Source organism: Anomaloglossus baeobatrachus, chromosome 9 (assembly GCF_048569485.1).
Source record: "Anomaloglossus baeobatrachus isolate aAnoBae1 chromosome 9, aAnoBae1.hap1, whole genome shotgun sequence".
NCBI lineage: Eukaryota > Metazoa > Chordata > Amphibia > Anura > Aromobatidae > Anomaloglossus > Anomaloglossus baeobatrachus.
Window position 1 is genome coordinate 110,878,596 of NC_134361.1, and position 20,660 is coordinate 110,899,255.

The 20,660-nt window shown below is 49.3% G+C and overlaps 1 long non-coding RNA gene across 1 annotated transcript in view; it reads right to left on the reverse strand.

Annotated features, from left to right (window-relative positions):
- LOC142250530 (uncharacterized) overlaps positions 1 to 20,660 on the reverse strand; it is a 39,105-nt gene that overhangs the window by 10,405 nt on the left and 8,040 nt on the right. Inside the window, exon 2 of the long non-coding RNA XR_012725210.1 lies at positions 2,963 to 3,054. This is a non-coding gene — a long non-coding RNA (uncharacterized LOC142250530). The remainder of the gene's footprint in view (positions 1 to 2,962; positions 3,055 to 20,660) is intronic.

Here is a 20,660-nt window from a genome sequence, read left to right on the forward strand (position 1 = left end):
AGCTCCGTGCGTTCTTCCCTAAGCTGTCGCACAATCCCGGCCTCCAGCCGGTCGCAGAAGATGGCAAGCTCCCGGCACCACCAGGCAGCAGTGCCTGGTTCTGGGTATCCGCGTCTGGACTCCATTTTCTCTAGCAAGCTGCTGGCTTCTCTTCTGCTCCGCCGTCTCTCGACGCTTCCGCTCTCATAGCTGGCAAGGTCAGAACTCTGCAGGGGATCTCTGGGTAGCCACACCTCTTCGTGGGCGGTAACTTCTTCCAGCGCGGGCTGCTGTTGTTTTTCAGCGCGCTTTTCATGGTGGCAATATGGCGGCGCTTCCAATTTTTCAAGCGGACCGCCCAGGCACATGGTCACCTGTCTGAACAGGTCTAGTCCTTATCCTGTTCGTGACGCCAGATGTGAAGCCTCGCAGGTGTTGTGTCGGTGTCGGTGCGTTACCTTCAGGGACTCCACGTTGCTGGATCTCCGTCACTGGTAGGAAATCTTCGGTTTTTGATCGTGACGCCACTCTCAGTATTGCGGCCAGTAGGGACCGCCACTGCAGGTTGAGGGTCGCCTGGGGCTGATGGTATGTGCAGTTAGATGTAGGAGCCTCCTGAGAGTGAGGCAAGCCCCAGGGCCCTGTGTAGGTTTGTAGTACCACAAGTCGCAGAATGACCACACAGGCAGGATGTCTTTCAGGGTTTTTACTCACTTCAGGTGGCAGGGTGAGTAACCCGGGCGTAGCTGAGATGAACCAGGTAGGAACCAGGTATCCTTCAGGCTGACTTTATGAGGGTGACTACTGACTCGCCTTCCTTAGCCCTTGGTGGTTTGGGGTGACCCCGACTTTGAGTCCCTATGGGGGTCACCCAGGGAAGATGCTCCAAGCCTCTCTCCCCTTCTTGTTTGCCGTTTGCTTGTTCCCCGGACCAGGCCACTCCAGCCTCTTGCCTCCTATGACCTATGGGCCCTAACTTGTGGTTACGTGGCTGCGGCTTTTGTAGTGTTGTGGTGTGGGCTTTAAGAGCCCCACACCGGCAGGTTTAGCAGAAGAAAGCTGGATCTATCTTCGCTTCGGGATCTGCCGCCCGGTTGGGCCTGGTGCTCTCTAGCAGTCTCCTTACTTCCCACTCCGTTGCACTCTCTAGCTGAAGCTGGCTTTCAGGCAGCACTCCTAGTTGACCGTTCTCCCCCGTCAATAGCCACTGCGCGGACGCTGTCAGATTGCACAGCTCCAGGGATCTGCTCCTCACTCGAGCTCCCTGGACTCTACACTGAACTGGCTCACTGCTCCTCCTCTCCTGTTCTTGCCTACGCCACCTAGCAACCAGACTCTCCACCACACCCCTTGAGAGGAGATGGAGGCTCTACCCCCTCCACTATTCCAGTGAAGGTGAAGGCTTGCCCCCTCCTGGGATCCCCAGGGGTCCTCTCATGGGTACATGTGTGAGACCTGATCACTATGCGCCTGTGTTCCACACCCCTGTCAGCCTTCTGGATCACCTGTGTTGTACTGTCCCCAGCATGGGTGCAGTACTCAGTGGTGCCTGACCAGGTCAGGGGCGCCACAGCCCCTTTGGGCGACAGGCTGACCCCCGGCCCGGCCGTCACTGTTAAAACAGGGGTGTTGTTTGTGGGGCAGAGTGTGGGTGGCAGGGACGCGTTCGTGCCGGTACCTGAGTTCTCCGTTACGCCGTTTTCCCTCGGCTCGCCAGCCCCTTCATCAGTTACAGAAAAGAGCCACTGACAGGCAGCTGGTAAACTAAGAAACATTTTATTGAACGAGGCTTCCATTTTCTGTTACACTTCTCAGCAGCAAGTTACTTCAGTACTTCACTTTAACGTTACAGATTACGTTCCTTCCTGACGGTTTCCCCTTTTTGCTGACGGTCACTCTCCTTCACCTGCAGGGGACACTTGTTAACCCCCTAGTAGCTGTACTCTGAACCCTGAATTACTGCAGGGCAGATCTAGCACACACTACCAGTTGCGGATGAGTTCCCACTCCTCTTTACACCTTTCAGCATCAAGTCACATCGGTTTACAGGTTACACTTCTTGCTGACGGTTTCCTCTTTCTCCGGTAACTTTCCCTCGCCTGCAGGGGACATGCGTTAACCCCCTAGTAGCTGCACACTGAACCCGGATCTATAGGGCAGATCTAGCACAGACTACCGGCTCCGGATAAGTTCTCACCTCTCCACTTCTTTGTCAGGGCACTAACCTTCGCCTGCAGGGGCCACTTGTTATCCCCCTGATAGCTGCACTCCACTCTAGTACACACCACCGGCTCTGGATTAGCTCCAACTTCTCTGCTCCACTGCCACAGCACCCACTCCTGCACTCTGCCCCGGCACTTCTCCTCAGCTCTCTCTCATGTTACATCTCCAGCACACTGCTCTGCTCTGCCTTCAGAGACCTCCCTTCCTTCCCCACCTAGGCTGCCCTGCCCCCTTCCTTCCCTGCCACTGTTACCAGGGGAACCACTGCTCTACACTGGCACCTAGTGGGGAAACAGTTTATGACAGGTAACATTTTACCATTAACATTTACAATTTGCCACCATACTACTGTGGCGTCTTCAGGGGGGGAAAAACCGCTCCTTCACTACCAGGGGTCCGACTACCCCTTACATATCCACAAATAAAAGAAACCACATAAGGAAAATGCAGTCTCATTGCCCCGCTAGAAAGCTCTCCTCTAAAGCAAACAATGTGGGTACTTTGTAAAATACTGGAATAAACCAAAGTATATACCATAACCAGTGGCGTAGCTAGGGTTTCAGCTCAGGGGGGGCAAAACATCTGAGTGGGCCCCTTACCAGGTAACCATGATAACTATGGTGGCGCAGACTAATCGTGGGTATAGTGGAACCTCGGCAGATGACACTGATATTACCGCCATATGGTGACTATATAGTGGTAGATATCAGTGCTGCAGCACATACAAGAGATCACAGTGCAGTTATAGATGGTGACTTACAGCTGACGTTTTTTCGGATGGAGTTGTTCACCTTTTCTGTGTTTTCCATCTGGCCCAGACCAACATGACGACTTCTTCCAGCCACAACTCATCTGCAGAAATTACAACAAAGACACATTTGACTCCTCACACTTCCGGCACCGAACCCCATCTAATCCCAACCTGCACAAACCCCTCATCCTGCCGTCACCCCAATACTGAGCCACTGCTGCCGTGTGTGTCCCTATTACTGCACCTGCTGTGTGGCACAAAAAACATGCTCCTCTTACTGCCACACATAGTAATGCCACCACTGTGCCTCCACATAATAATGCCACCACTGTGCCTCCACATAATAATGCCACCACTGTGCCTCCACATAGTAATGCCACCACTGTGCCTCCCACTTAATAATGCCACCACTGTGTCCCCACATAATGCCACCACTGTGCCTCCACATAATGCCACCACTGTGCCCCCACAAAATAATGCCACCACTGTGCCTCCACATAATAATGCCACCACTGTGCCTCCACATAGTGCCACCACTGTGCCCCCCACATAATAATGCCACCACTATGCCTCCCACTTAATAATGCCACCACTGTGCCCCCACATAATGCCACCACTGTGTCCCCACATAATGCCACCACTGTGCCTCCACATAATGCCACCACTGTGCCCCCACAAAATAATGCCACCACTGTGCCTCCACAAAATAATGCCACCACTGTGCCTCCACATAATGCCACCACTGTGCCTCTACATAATGCCACCACTATGCCCTCACATAATAATGCCACCACTGTGCCTCCCACATATTAATGCCATCACTGTGCCTCCCACATATTAATGCCACAACTGTGACCCCCACATATTAATGCCACCACTGTGCCCCCCACATATTAATGCCACCACTGTGCCCCCCACATATTAATGCCACCACTGTTCCCCGACATATTAATGCCACCACTGTGCCCCCCACATATTAATGCCAACACTGTGCCCCCCACATATTAATGCCACCACTGTGCCCCCTCATATTAATGCCACCACTGTGCCTCCCACATATTAATGCCACAACTGTGCCCCCACATATTAATGCCACCACTGTGCCCCCCACATATTAATGCCACCACTGTGCCCCCCACATATTAATGCCACCACTGTTCCCCCGACATATTAATGCCACCACTGTGCCCCCCACATATTAATGCCACCACTGTGTTCTTTACATGGTAAAATGCCTCATTTGTGCCCTCTAAATGGTAACATTTCCCCCTAGAAAATATTAATGACCTGTGTAAGTGCCCTAGAAAGGTGCCCACATATTGTTCCTAGAAAGTAATAGAGCCCCCAGTGTGCCTTTCACAGTCACAATACCCTGACTGCCCCTATAACAATAATGGTTCCTAAGTGTCCACTTAACATTTAATAATATCCCTCCCATGTACAGTTCGTCTATACACAGTATGAAGCCCTTATACCTCCCCTATACACAGTATGATGTTCCCATGGCTCCCCTATACACAGTAAGATGCCTCTACCCCTTCCCTATACATAATATACTTCTACACCTCCCCTATTCACAGTATGATGGGCCTACAGCTCCTTACAGACACTTGCGTACAGCCGTATACACATACAGACATCTGCATACAGCTGTATACACATACAGACACCTGCGTACAGCCGTATACACATACAGACATCTGCGTACAGCCGTATACACATACAGACACCTGCATACAGCCGTATACACATACAGACACCTGCGTACAGCCGTATACACATACAGACATCTGCATACAGCTGTAAATGTGGCGCCCCTGACCTGGTCAGGCACCACTGAGTACTGCACCCATGCTGGGGACAGTACAATACAGGTAATCCAGAAGGCTGACCGAGGTGTGACTACACAGGCGCATAGTGATCAGGTCTCACACATGTACCTTTGGGAGGACCCCTGGGGATCCCAGGAGGGGGCAAAGCCTTCACCTCCACTTGAGGAGTGGAGGGGGCGAAGCCTCCATCTCCACTCAAGGGGTGTGGTAGAGAGCCTGGTTGCTAGGTGGCGTAGGCAGGCACAAGGGGAAAAGAGAAGGAGGAGTAAAGAGTCTGAAGCAGAGTGTGGAGGAGTGAGGAGCATGGAAGTGGAGCTCAGACAGGAGCAGCAGTGCAGGTCCCACGAGTGAGCCAGTTTAGTGCAGCAGCTCAGGAAGAGCAGAAGCAGACCCTGGAGCTGTTGCAGTCTAACAGCGTCCGCGCAGTGACTACCGACGGGGGAGAACGGTCACCTGGTAGTGCTGCCCGAACACCACACACAGCTGGAGAGAGAGCAGTGTAGTGGAAAGTAAGGAGACTGTCAGGGAGTACCAGGCCCAAACGGGCGGCAGATCCCGGTGCGGGGATAGATCCACCTTTCCTTGCTAAACCTGCCGGTGTGGGGCCCTTAAAGCCCACGCCACAACACCACAAAAGCCGCAGCCACGTAGCCACAGTTAGGGCCCATAGTTCACAGGAGGCAAGCAGCTGGAGTGATCTGGTCCAGGCGACAAGCAAACGGCAAACAAACGAGGGGAGCAGCTACTTCCCTGGGTGACCCCCATAGGGACTAAAAGTCGGGGTTACCACAAACCACAGAAGGGCTAAGGAAGGCGAGTCGGTAGCCACCCTCATCAGTCAGCCTGAAGGATACCTGGTTCCAGCCTGGTTCGTCCCAGCTACGCCCGGGTTACTCACCCTGCCATCAACAGTGAGTAAAACCCTTGAAAGACATTCTGCTTGTGTGGAGTTATTCTGCGCCTTGTGGTTCTACACACCTACACAGGGCCCTGGGGCTTGCCTCACTCTCAGGAGGCTATTACAACTGGCTGCACCCACCATCAGCCCCAGGCATCCCTTAACCTGCAGTGGCGGTCCCCACTGACCGCAATTCTGAGAGTGGCGTCACGACAATCCTAAAAGAAGATCTCCTACCTGTGACAGGATCCAGCCGAGTGGAGTCCCTGAAGGTAATGCACCGACACTGCACTTGTGGGGCTTCACATCTGGCGTCACGAACAGGATAAGGACTAGACCTGTTCAGACAGGTGACCATGTGCCTGGGCGGTCCGCTTGGAAAATTGGAAGCGCCGCCATATTGCCACCATGAAAAGCGCGCTGAAAAACAACAGCAGCCCGCGCTGGGAGAAGTTACCGCCCACGAAGAGGTGTGGCTACCCAGAGATCCCCTGCAGAGTTCTGACCTCGCAAGTGAAGAGAGCGGAGGCGTTCAGAGACGTCGGGACAGAAAGGGAGCCAGAAGCCTGCTGCTGGAAGAGGCAGAGCAGAAACTGAAGAGCCTGCTACTGGAGGCAGCGACGAGTCCACTGCTGGGAAATCGTGCAGAAGAAGGCGCAGAGGAAATGGCGTCTGAACGCAGAAACCCAGAACCAGGCTCCGCTGCCTGGTGGTATCGGGAGCTTGCCCAGTTCTGCGACCGACTGGAGACCCGGGTCGTGGAGCAGATCAGAGAGGAACGCATGGAGCTTCTGGAGATGGCTGCCGCGGTGCAGGCCTATGAGGAAAAAGCTGCGCGACGAGTGCCAGACCGGACGGCGACGACTCAGACCCCGATGGTGCCACCGATGGGTGAGTCCAGTGTTGCCCCTGCCAGCGCGAGTGCCCCGACCCCTGCTGCCACGCCCGCGGTCCCTGAAGAGGCGCCCGGCGCGGCGACGCTGGACCAGGCCGCAGCAGCGATGCCCTGCCCGGCCCGCCAAGCCCAGGCCGCCGCAGCGATGCCCTGCCCGGCCCGCAAAGATCCGGCTGCCACCGCGACCCTTATCCATGCCGCGGGTGTGACGCTGACCCAGGCCGCCGCCTTGCTAGGCCCGGCCCGCCAAGACCCCACCGCAGCAGCGACGCTCATCCACGCCGAAGGCGAGGTGCTGAACCAGGCCGCAGCCACGCCAGGTGCGGCCCGCCAAGCTCCGATCGCTGCAGCGACGCCCAGCCCAGCCTGCACAGACCCCATCGTAGCTGCAACGCCAATTCAGGCCGCCGCAGCGATGCCCTGCCCGGCCCGCCAAGAACCGGCCGCAGTAGCGATGCCCGCTAAGACTCCAGCTGCGACCCTGAGTGAGACTGCGACAGCAACGCTGATCCAGGCCGCCGCCATGTCAGGCGCGGCCCGCCAAGACCAGGCCGCCGCCATGTCAGGCGCGGCCCGCCAAGACCAGGCCGCCGCCATGTCAGGCGCGGCCCGCCAAGACCAGGCCGCCGCCATGTCAGGCGCGGCCCGCCAAGACAAGAATGTACCTCTGTTTACCCCGGCCTGCAAGGCCAGAGCAGACACCGCTCCCCAGTCTAAGGAAGTCCCTGCTAGGAAGTCCCTGATAGGAGAGGACCCCGCATACTGGAAGCTGAAGGCTGATCTAGAGGCCCAGTTCCCACAGGAGATGGTGGACCGGTATCTGCTCCCTCCGCACACCCCCAAGGCGACTCCTGCAGCAACCACGCCAAAGAGTCCCCCGCCCGGGCCTGCTGATGACCACCCATCCCCGGCGCTGCCACAACAGGAGTGCTCCGAAGAACTAAGGGGGAGAGGAGGCCAGGAAGCTGAGGAGCTGACCCCGGAGCCATCAGCAGGGGATCCATGCCCGGAGCCATCAGCAGTGGATCCATGCCAAGAGCCAGAGATGCTGCCGTATTCCCGCTGGGATGAAGAAAGCCCGACACCCTCTGCTGAAGAAGATCTGTCCAGGTACCTCACCTGGGAGCCTGCAAACAGTGAAGCCGCAACCCAGCAGAATCCAGCCCGTAGGACACGGCGCCGTAGCAGAACCAAGCTTTCCCCTGCACCGCAGTCTCCAGAGCAGAAAGACGAAGTCATGGCCAGAGACTTGGAAGAGAAACGGTTCCTGAGAAGGGCCAAATCCCAGGTTAGAGGTCCACTTTGTCGTGGTGTAGTAGAGGATTTCAGTTTGAAGAGTGGATATGGCTTCATAGTAGCTCCTGGTATAAAAGAAGGCATATTTGTGAATAGAAGGGATGTTAGAGCCCATTTGCCCAGAGGACATCCGGGAAGGAACTTACAGATGGGAGATACAGTGGAATTCACAATGCATCAGGGAGAAAGAGGATGGTATGCACTTGACGTTACGCCATGTACCAGAGATTCCTATAGAAACCCAGTTGTCTCCATACCACAAGAAAAAGAAACAGATACAGAAGAAAAAAGGAAAGATAAAGGACCCACTGATGAGACTACCTCCGATGATGAGAGAAATGAAGAAAACAACAGGTGCCGCAGCCCTACAGGCCCAAGCCCTGGTAAGGAGGAATCTATGTAAAGTAAAGAAAGAAGTACAGCAAGTTACAGTTTTGACCAGTTTGCAACGTTTATAAGTTTAAGCATGTGCCCACATGAACTAATGTGAGAAACCCATGAACCTTAAGGCTATGAACTGGCTATAGCCACAAACTCTCGCAGTGTAAATAGTTACCCCAGAGGTACCACCACCAGAGCCAGCCTGTTTAAGGGCTTGGCTCGCCTGCAACCAGGGAGCACGTCCGTTTATGGGGCCTTGGCTCGCCTGCAACCAGGGAGCACGCCTGTTTATGGGGCCTGGCTCTCCACCACAAAGAGGGTACCTGGTCAGCACCAACTGTGGAGGCCGCCTCTACATCCTGCCAGAAGTGGCTGAAGGCGCGGCTTCACCAGGCCAGGTATGCCCTGAAGACCACCAGCCCATGAAAGCCGCCTCTACATCCTGCCAGAAGTGGCTGAAGGCGCGGCCAACGTGAGAGGGTTTAGGGTGGGTTAACGGACTTGTGGGTGGAGGGTGGTGATGTATGGTACCTGGTGGTTTTAAAAGTTTTACCATGTTTTACTGTTTTATGCATTTTAAAATGTTGTCTTGCAGCCCGAGGACGTGCTGGTGATAACTAAGGGGGAATGTGGCGCCCCTGACCTGGTCAGGCACCACTGAGTACTGCACCCATGCTGGGGACAGTACAATACAGGTAATCCAGAAGGCTGACCGAGGTGTGACTACACAGGCGCATAGTGATCAGGTCTCACACATGTACCTTTGGGAGGACCCCTGGGGATCCCAGGAGGGGGCAAAGCCTTCACCTCCACTTGAGGAGTGGAGGGGGCGAAGCCTCCATCTCCACTCAAGGGGTGTGGTAGAGAGCCTGGTTGCTAGGTGGCGTAGGCAGGCACAAGGGGAAAAGAGAAGGAGGAGTAAAGAGTCTGAAGCAGAGTGTGGAGGAGTGAGGAGCATGGAAGTGGAGCTCAGACAGGAGCAGCAGTGCAGGTCCCACGAGTGAGCCAGTTTAGTGCAGCAGCTCAGGAAGAGCAGAAGCAGACCCTGGAGCTGTTGCAGTCTAACAGCGTCCGCGCAGTGACTACCGACGGGGGAGAACGGTCACCTGGTAGTGCTGCCCGAACACCACACACAGCTGGAGAGAGAGCAGTGTAGTGGAAAGTAAGGAGACTGTCAGGGAGTACCAGGCCCAAACGGGCGGCAGATCCCGGTGCGGGGATAGATCCACCTTTCCTTGCTAAACCTGCCGGTGTGGGGCCCTTAAAGCCCACGCCACAACACCACAAAAGCCGCAGCCACGTAGCCACAGTTAGGGCCCATAGTTCACAGGAGGCAAGCAGCTGGAGTGATCTGGTCCAGGCGACAAGCAAACGGCAAACAAACGAGGGGAGCAGCTACTTCCCTGGGTGACCCCCATAGGGACTAAAAGTCGGGGTTACCACAAACCACAGAAGGGCTAAGGAAGGCGAGTCGGTAGCCACCCTCATCAGTCAGCCTGAAGGATACCTGGTTCCAGCCTGGTTCATCCCAGCTACGCCCGGGTTACTCACCCTGCCATCAACAGTGAGTAAAACCCCTGAAAGACATTCTGCTTGTGTGGAGTTATTCTGCGCCTTGTGGTTCTACACACCTACACAGGGCCCTGGGGCTTGCCTCACTCTCAGGAGGCTATTACAACTGGCTGCACCCACCATCAGCCCCAGGCATCCCTTAACCTGCAGTGGCGGTCCCCACTGACCGCAATTCTGAGAGTGGCGTCACGACAATCCTAAAAGAAGATCTCCTACCTGTGACAAGATCCAGCCGAGTGGAGTCCCTGAAGGTAATGCACCGACACAACACTGGAGGGGCTTCACATATACACATACAGACATCTGCGTACAGCCGTATACACATACAGACACCTGCGTACAGCCGTATACACATACAGACATCTGCGTACAGCCGTATACACATACAGACACCTGCATACAGCCGTATACACATACAGACACCTGCGTACAGCCGTATACACATACAGACATCTGTGTACAGCCGTATACACATACAGACACCTGCATACAGCCGTATACACATACAGACACCTGCGTACAGCCGTATACACATACAGACATATGCGTACAGCCGTATACACATACAGACACCTGCATACAGCCGTATACACATACAGACATCTGCGTACAGCCGTATACACATACAGACACCTGCGTACAGCCGTATACACATATAGACACCTGCATACAGCCGTATACACATACAGACATCTGCGTACAGCCGTATACACATACAGACATCTGCGTACAGCCGTATACACATACAGACATCTGCGTACAGCCGTATACACATACAGACATCTGCGTACAGCCGTATACACATACAGACATCTGCATACAGCCGTATACACATACAGACATCTGCGTACAGCCGTATACACATACAGACACCTGCGTACAACCGTATACACATACAGACACCTGCATAAAGCCATATACACACACATATATACTGACACATACACAGATATAGTCACATAGAAGTGTATACATATTTGAAAACATTCACATACAAATAATCATACACAAAAGACAGACACAATCCTATACACACAGACACATACTGGGGGTGCTTTTTACTTTTGATGATTGGGGACACTTCTTCTCTCTCGTGCAGCCACAGACTTGTTTCATGCCATGGTAAATCCCTCTAAACTAAAGGACCTGTGGTGACGACACGCCCATGTGATCAGAAGGGGCGGGGCCTCAGCAACGCAGGTGATGACAGAAAGAAACTCCAGGTGTCCTGGAGTTCTTTATGATAGAAGCGGGGACCGAGGTAAGACCTCCAGATGGGTGGTGCAGGGGGGCGCAGGGGGAGAGTTGGGGCGAAGCCTACATGATTATAGTGGACGGGAGGAAACATGGCCACGCCCACTAACAAAGCCGGTCACGCCCACTACCCAGTCAGCTTCTAATCACTGGGATGCAGCCACAACACTGGATGGAGACAGCGCGCGCTGCATGATGTCATTATAACGCACGTCGCCGCGCACTGTGCATGCCAGCGGCCGGGTCTCCTGTACTATGCGGCGGTCAGCACTGTCTGCGCCTGTCAGTGTGGCCAGCCACATCATAGTACAAGAGACACGGCCGCGCGCAATTCACTCTGCGCGGCCATGTGTGTTATAATGACATTATGCAGCAGGCGGCCCGTGGCCGGCCCTCAACAATAGCTGGGAGAGCAGCCTGGGGGGAAATTGCCTCCCCCCCCGCTCGGCGCTGAGGGATGACGTCACCACGCTGGGACTTTGTGTCCTGCGTGTGCTCTGTCATCCGCAGCAGCGCAGGGAGATCATGTCTCCTCCGCACTGCCGCAGAGGTTAACTATATCGGCGCGCTGTGCACGCTGATATAGTTAATGGTATCGCAGCTCCGGGTGGGCCCCCTCTGAGCATGGGGCCCGGGGCGGGGGCACCCTCTGCCCCCCCCCCCGCTAGCTACGCTACTGAGTCCATAACTGTTCATGTGCCATCGCTTCTCGAGAATAGTAACGTCACATCTGCAAGCTATGAAATGTGCACAATTCTCAATATATTTCTCTAACGCTGCAGATATTCAATTATCCTTGGGATCAGAAAATGACAATGAGATATTAGTAATATCATATTGGTCATGACCTACACTGTGTGCAGAATTATTAGGCAAATGAGTATTTTGATCACATGACACTTTTTATACATGTTGTCCTACTCCAAGCTGTATAGGCTTGAGAGCCAACTACCAATTAAGTAAATCAGGTGATGTGCATCTCTGTAATGAAGAGGGGTGTGGTGTAATGACATCTACACCCTATAGAAGGTGTGCTTAACCCCTTCACGACCATGGACGGATATATCCGTCATGGAGCGTGTCCTGTTAAGCCCCGTCCCCTGCCGCGGGCAGGCGCCGGCGGTCGGCACACATATCAGCTTGTTTTCAACAGCTGACATGTGTGCCTGCTAGCCGCGGGTGGAATCGCTTCCACCCGCGGCCATTAACCCCTTAAATCTCGCTGCCAAAGTCTGGCAGCAAGATCTAAATGCGCGTGGCCATGTTTTTTACTTACCACCGCCCCCACCAGAAGTCACGTGCGTGATCACGTGACTTTCGGTGGTTGCCATCGTAGCAAGGGGTCATGTGATGACGCCTGCAGCTGTGAAGTTTCACTTTCGTTTTCCCTCGGCCGCGAGCAGAGAGAAAAAGAAAGTGACTGAATCTGCTGTTTACAGCTGTATAGCTGTGATCAGCAGATAGATAAGAGCGATCGGATTGCTGATCGCTATAGCCCCCTAGGGGGACTAGTAAAATAAAAAAAAGAGTAAAAAAAAGTTTTAAAAAAACCTAAAAGTTCAAATCACCCCCCTTTCCCCCATTGAAAATTAAAGGGTTAAAAAATAAATAAATATACAGATATTTGGTATCGCCGCGTTCAGAAATGCCCGATCTATCAAAATATAAAATCAATTAATCTGATTGGAATTTTTTTGCCACTACGCCGTTTACCAAACGCCAAAATTACGTTTTTTGGTTACCGCAAGTTTTACGCAAAATTCAATAACAGGCGATCAAAACGTAGCATCTGCGCAAAAATGGTACCATTACGACAGCTCGAGACGCAAAAAATAAGCTGTCACTGAGCCATAGATCCCAAAAAATGAGAACATTACGTGTTTCAGAATATGGCGCAAAATGTGCGCCACTTTTATTGGACAAACTTGTGAAAAATGTTTAACCCCTTAGATACAAGTAAACCTATACATGTTTGGTGTCTACAAACTCGCACCAACCTCAGGCATCATACCCACACATCAGTTTTACCATATAGTGAACACCGTGAATAAAACATCCCAAAAACTATTGTGTCATCACACTTTTTTTGCAGTTTTTCCACACTTGGAATTTTTTTGCTGTTTTCCAGTACACCATATGGTAAAACTTATGGTTTCATTTAAAAGTACAACTTGTCCCGCAAAAAACAAGCCCTCAAAAGGCAAGATTGACGGAAAAATAAAAAAAGTTACGGCTCTCGGAAGAAGGGGAGCAAAAAACAAAAACGCAAAAACGGAAAGTGCCCCGGGGCTGAAGGGGTTAATTATTAGGCAACTTCCTTTCCTTTGGCAAAATGGGTCAGAAAAGAGATTTGACGGGCTCTGAAAAGTCCAAAATTGTGAGATGTCTTGCAGAGGGATGCAGCAGTCTTGAAATTGCCAAACTTTTGAAGTTTGATGACCGAACAATCAAGCGTTTCATGGCAAATAGCCAACAGGGTCTCAAGAAGCGTGATGGGCAAAAAAGGCGCAAAATAACTGTCCATGAATTGAGGAAAATCAAGCGTGAAGCTGCCAAGATGCCATTTGCCACCAGTTTGGCCATATTTCAGAGCTGCAACGTTACTGGAGTATCAAAAAGCACAAGGTGTGCCATACTCAGGGACATGGCCAAGGTAAGGAAGGCTGAAAAATCACCACCTTTGAACAAGAAACATGAGATAAAACGTCAAGACTGGGCCATCTTAAGACTGATTTTTCTAAGGTCTTAGGGACTGATGAAATGAGAGTGACTCTTGATGGGCCAGATGGATGGGCCAGAGGCTGGATCAGTATAGAGCAGAGAGCATCACTCCAACTCAGACGCCAGCAAGGTGGAGGTGGGGTACTGGTATGGGCTGGTATCATCAAAGATGAACTTGTGGGACATTTCGGGTTGAGGATGGAGTGAAGCTCAACTCCCAGACCTACTGTCAGTTTCTGGAAGACAACTTCTTCAAGCAGTGGTACAGGAAGAAGTCTGTATCGTTCAAGAAAAACATGATTTTCATGCAGGACAATGCTCCATCACATGCATCCAACTACTCCACATCATGGCTGGCCAGTAAAGGTCTAAAAGATGAAAAAATAATGACATGGCCCCCTTGTTCACCTGATCTGAACCCCATAGAGAACCTGTGGTCCCTCATAAAATGTAAGATCTATAGGAAGGGAAAACAGTACACCTCTCGGAACAGTGTCTGGAAGTCTGTGTTGGCTGCTGCACGCAATGTTGATCGTAAACAGATCAGGCAACTGACAGAATCTATAAATGGTAGGCTGTTGAGTGTCATCATAAAGAAAGGTGGCTATATTGGTCACTAATGTTTTTGGGTTTTGTTTTTGCATGTCAGAAATGTTTATTTCTAAATATTGTGTAGTTATATTGGTTTACCTGGTGAAAATAAACAAGTGAGATGGGAATATATTTGGTTTTTATTAGTTGTCTAATAATTCTGCACAGTAATAGTTACCTGCACAAACAGATATCCTACTAAGATAGCCAAATCTAAAAAAAAAACCACTCCAACTTCCAAAAATATTAAGCTTTGATATTTATGAGTCTTTTGGGATGATTGAGAACATAGTTGCTGATCAATAAAAAAAAAAATCCGCTGAAAAACAACTTGCCTAATAAGTCTGCACCCGGTGTATGAAAAATGATTCTTCGTGACCACTTATAGACCTGATATGGTGCAGACAGGGGCATAACTACTGCGGTCACAGGGGTCGCCATCGTGACCGGGCCCCAGGCTTAGGGGCCCGGCCTGCAGATCAGCAGCCAGCTCCTCTCTATGAGAGGAGCTCTCTATGAGAGAGGAGCTGCGCTGTTCTGTGGCAGGCCAAGCGGCCACTATATGAGTCAGGGGGCCCGGTGTCACTGGCGGCATCAGGCCCCCCCTCACCCGTCATTGCATACACCAATGGTAAAGCATGGAGCGCTTTGCTCCATGCTCTACCATTCTCCCCCTGTGCCTGCCCCTGTCACAGTGCAGCCGAGGACGGTGACGTCACCACTGCGACTGCAGTGCAGAGCGCAGGGCGGGAGGACAGTGACCGGAGCTGCAAGGGAACGAGGAGAGAGGTGAGGACGGAGCAGCATGGGAATGAGGAGAGGTGAGGACTTATTGTTTGTTTTTTTTAATCAGTGAGTACATGATAGCCAGCAGCCTATGGGGGCTGCATTATACATAAAGATCTATGGGGCAGCATTATACATGGAGGTCTATGGATGGGGCTACATTACACATAGAGGTATATTGGGCTGCATTACACATAGAGGTCTATGGGGCTGCATTACACATAGAGGTCGAGGGGGCTGCACTACACATGGATGTCTATGGGGCTGCACTACACATGAAGGTCTATTGGGCTGCATAATGTAATATGATGGACACCTTATACATGGACTATAGGGCTGAATTATACATGGAGGACTATGGGGCTGCATAATGCAATATGAAGTTCTATGGGGCTTCATTATAATACATATAGGACTATGAAGGACTATGGGGCCTACCTTATACATGGACTATGGGGGTGCATTATAATATATGGAGGACTATGTGGTGTAGTATAATATATGAAGTTCTGTGGGTTGAATTATAATACATGGAAAACTATGGGAGTTGCATTATAATAATTGGAGGGTTATGAGGGCTACTTTATACATGGAGAACTATGGGAAATACATTATAATACATTGAGGATTATGGGGTTGCATTCTAATATAAGAAAGGTTATGTTAGACCCTTTATACTATATGGAAGGCTATGTGGGGGCCATTATTGTATTTGAAGAACTATATACGAGGGGGGACAAAGACACAAGCATGGGATGGTAATTTTTTGTGCTGAGGGAAAAAGGCTCCTTCCCTCAGCACCCAGATTTCCCATGCTCTGCTATACATCTTCTCTCAGCACCCAGCTTTCCCATGCTCTTGTATGCGAAAACTGAGTGCTGAGGGAAAGCTGTTTAGCAGAGCATGGGAAAGCTGAGTGCCGAGGACAAGATGGATATCAGAACATAGGAAAGCTGAGTGCTGATAGAGGATTTCAAATGATGGGAAACCTAGGTACTTAGGGAAAGAGCCAAGTGTCAGCGTCATTATCCTGTACCCTGAGTGCCATTATCCCGTACCCCGAGTGTCAGTGGAGGGGGGGGGGGCCCGGTCCAGACTTTGCACCGGGGCCCATCAAACTCTAGTTATGACACTGGGTGCAGATATATCTTTGCACTGAATACACGCAAATTTACTGACAGACACCTTAAAAAAATCCTTTCAGGACAATTTTATAATATGAAGTAAAGACATGGCTGTAGTTGACGTTATACAGATAAAATTTGTATCTTTGATGAATAAATCGACATTGTTGTTCTTCTTAAATCACCATTTAAAGTTATCTACTAATTAGATTTTGGTGCACAGGGGCCGGACTCTACACTGGGTCTTCTCCTCCCTTTCTGTGATTCCCCACCTCTCCGCCTGCATCCAGTCTGTGAATGACCGGTCATTACTAAGATTTCAAACACAGGAGGCAGGTCATCTACAGACAGGGAGGAGAAGACCCGGTACCCTGTGAACTGAAATCTAATTAACAGAAAACATTTTAATGGTTATTAAAAAAGAATCACAAAGCGGATTTCTTCACCTAAGGTATCAATGTTATTACAGCACCATTACAGCCATGTGTTTACTTTACATTACAAAGCCCTGCTGACAAGTTTTCTTTAAGGGTTCATTTTACACTCTACTAATCGTTCTACCTCTTAATAAACACTCCCCCCTCCAGTGTATCCTGAATAAAGCAGCCAGGATAATATTCCTTTCCAAATGGTACACTGGTGCCTCCACTTTGTGCCAGTCATTGCACTGGTTGCACATGCCCGACAGAGTCCAATATACACTTATCATTCTCACCCACAAAGCGCTCCACAGTTCTGCACTGCCCTATACCTCCTCCCTCATCTCTGTCTATCAGCCTACCCATGCCCTCTATTCTATTAATAACCAAGAGTAACATCCTCAATAATCCGAACATCCCACTCTCGTCTACAAGACTTCCCATGAGTGGTGCCAATTCTCTAGAATGCATTACCCAGGACAATTCGATTAATTCCCAATACCCCCAGTTTTAAGCGTGCCTTAAAAATGCATTTCTTTAGACTGGCCTATCACCTCACCTCACTTATCTAACTATTACTGTTTTGTCCTTACAAATTTTTCTTCCGTATCTGGTCCTTTTTATCACCTGTTTACATGCTCCATGCACTTAATAGCCCTATGTTCCTGTACTTGTACACATACTGGCTGGTGACCGGTTCATGCAGCACTATTTTAATACCCTATTTATTATGATGATGGCTGGACCAGACAATACAAGCACTTTTTTACCATTTACCTCTTGTGCCACCCCTATTTCCTCATAAACTGTGTGCAGAATTATTAGGCAACTTGTATTTTAGAGGATCTTTTTATTATTGATCAACAACTATGTTCTCAATCAACCGAAAAGACTCATAAATATCAAAGCTTAATATTTTTGGAAGTTGGAGTGCGCTTTTTTTAGATTTGGCTATCTTAGGAGGATATCTGCTTGTGCAGGTAACTATTACTGTGCAGAGTTATTAGGCAACTTAATAAAAACCAAATATATTCCCATCTCACTTGTTTATTTTCACCAGGTAAACCAATATAACTGCACAAAATTTAGAAATAAACATTTCTGACATGCAAAAACAAAACCCTAAAAAATTAGTGATCTTTCTTTATGATGACACTCAACAGCCTACCATCCATAGATTCTGTCAGTTGTTTGATCTGTTTACGATCAACATTGCATGCAGCAGCCAACACAGCCTCCCAGACACTGTTCTGAGAGGTGTACTGTTTTCCCTCCCTGTAGATCTTACATTTTATGAGGGACCACAGGTTCTCTATGGGGTTCAGATCAGGTGAACAAGGGGGCCATGTCATTATTTTTTCATCTTTTAGACCTTTATTGGCCAGCCACGCTGTGGAGTAGTTGGATGCATGTGATGGAGCATTGTCCTGCAGGAAAGTCATGTTTTTCTTGAACGATACCGACTTCTTCCTGTACCACTGCTTGAAGAAGTTGTCTTCCAGAAACTGGCAGTAGGTCTGGGAGTTGAGCTTCACTCCATCCTCAACCCGAAAAGATCCCACAAGTTCATCTTTGATGATACCAGCCCATACCAGTACCCCACCTCCACCTTGCTGGCATCTTAGTCGGAGGGGAGCTCTCTGCCCTTTACTGATCCAGCCTCTGGCCCATGCATCTGGCCCATCAAGAGTCACTCTCATTTCATCAGTCCATAAAACCTTTGAAAAATCAGTCTTAAGATATTTCTTGGCCCAGTCTTGACGTTTTATCTCATGTTTCTTGTTCAAAGGTGGTGGTTTTTCAGCCTTCCTTACCTTGGCCATGTCCCTGAGTATGGCACACCTGGTGCTTTTTGATACTCCAGTAACCTTGCAGCTCTGAAATATGGTCAAACTGGTGGCAAATGGCATCTTGGCAGCTTCACACTTGATTTTCCTCAATTCATGGGCAGTTATTTTGCGCCTTTTTTGCCCAACACGCTTCTTCCAACCCTGTTGGCTATCTGCATCTCTCTGCAAGACATCTCACAATTTTGGACTTTTTAGAGCCCGTCAAATCTCTCTTCTGACCCATTTTGCCAAAGGAAAGGAATTTGCCTAATAATTTAGTACACCTTATATAGGGTGTTGATGTCATTACACCGCACCCCTTCTCATTACAGAGATGCACTTCACCTGATTTACTTAATTGGTAGTTGGCTCTCAAGCCTATACAGCTTGGAATAGGACAACATGTATAAAAAGTGTCATGTGATCAAAATACTCATTTGCATAATAATTCTACACACAGAGTAGACTGTAAGCTTGCGAGCTCGGCCCTCACTCCTCTTAGTATCTGTTGAATTGTGTTACTCTGTAATGTCTCATATTGTCTGTACATGTCCCCTCTGAATTGTAAAGCGCTGCGGAATATGTTGGTGCTGTAGAAATAAAAATCATTACTACTCAAGCACATAATCATTTAAGCGATGAACACTACAATCATAACTCACTACCAGTAACCAATCTCAGACAAGTGTTTATACAGGACTAGAATCATAAATTAAATGGTTAAATAGTGATTATTACATTGTAACATTGTGCTGTGTTCACACAGACAGATAATCTGAAGTGTGGGTGTCTTCAATGTTCAAAATCCAATAAGAAATATCTACAAACATCGAAAAACTAATCAAATTTAACAATTGCCGCAGAACATGATCAACCAATTTTCTACCAGCCGTACCTATTTAGGACCTGAATTTCCACTCCTCCTTTTTGCCGGTCCAATCTCCATTTACATTACACTGCTTTTGAAAGATTAATAAGATTTATTTTGCTCATATAAACAATTTCATTCCCTTTGAATGAGCGGTTTTGGACACAACATTCGGTCACTCAGCCTACATAACATATAACACAATTAACGTGAGAGATGGGTTGCTAATGACAGAAGCATTCGACTAGCGTAAATGTGCCTTAAAGGCAATCTTTCAGTAGGATCAGCCCTCCTAAACCGTCTTGTAAGTCACAGGAAGAGGATTACAATAACACCTTGATATCTGTGATCCGATGTGTTATTCATGAGAAATCCATGTTTTCTTAAATATAACTTCTAGGGATGTGACAGTGATCTCCTTGAGAATCTACTCCAAGAACCAATTTTAAATGAAAGGAGGCGTTACCAGTGTAAGACATGTAGTTCTGGAGAGAAAGACTGTCAGTCATTATATGTCTCACACTGGTAATGCCTTCTTTCATTTACAATAATCTCTGGAGGCAGATTCTCTGGTAGATCAGTGTCTGGCCAATAGATCTTAACAGCTCATTTACATATAAGAACAATGTGGATTACTCTGGAATAAGACATTGGATCACAGATAACAAGGTGTCATTTTATTCAGCTTCCTAAGAGACATCTAGATCTGGAGAGAAAGACTGTCAGTCATTACATGTCTCACACTGGTAATGCCTAATTTCATTTACAATAATCTCTGGAGGCAGATTCTCAGGGAGATCGTTGTCTGGACAATAGATATTAACAGATCATTTACATACAAGAACAACATGGATTGCACTGGAATAAGACATCGGATTGCAATATCAAGGCGTCATTTTATTCAGCTTCTTATGACCTGCATGCTCTTCCAGATGGTTTAGGATGATCGATCCTACTGACAGATTCCCTTTAACTTGTATAACTTGTTAGTCGGCTCTCTTTGTTGAAAAAGTAATGCATAACTTACTAAAGCCATAATACGTGATGCTGATAAATGTGGTCTAGTCTGGAAACAACATTTGGCTCAAAGTATAATCTGAATGTCATCATAAATCCATGGAACACCAGGGAGGGAATCTATTATTATTATTACAATGGAAATTACTTTCTAAGTTTAGAAGAACTTGTTCTGCTTCTCATTAGAAGAAACCTCATCATTCTTACCCATGTGAATGGGATTG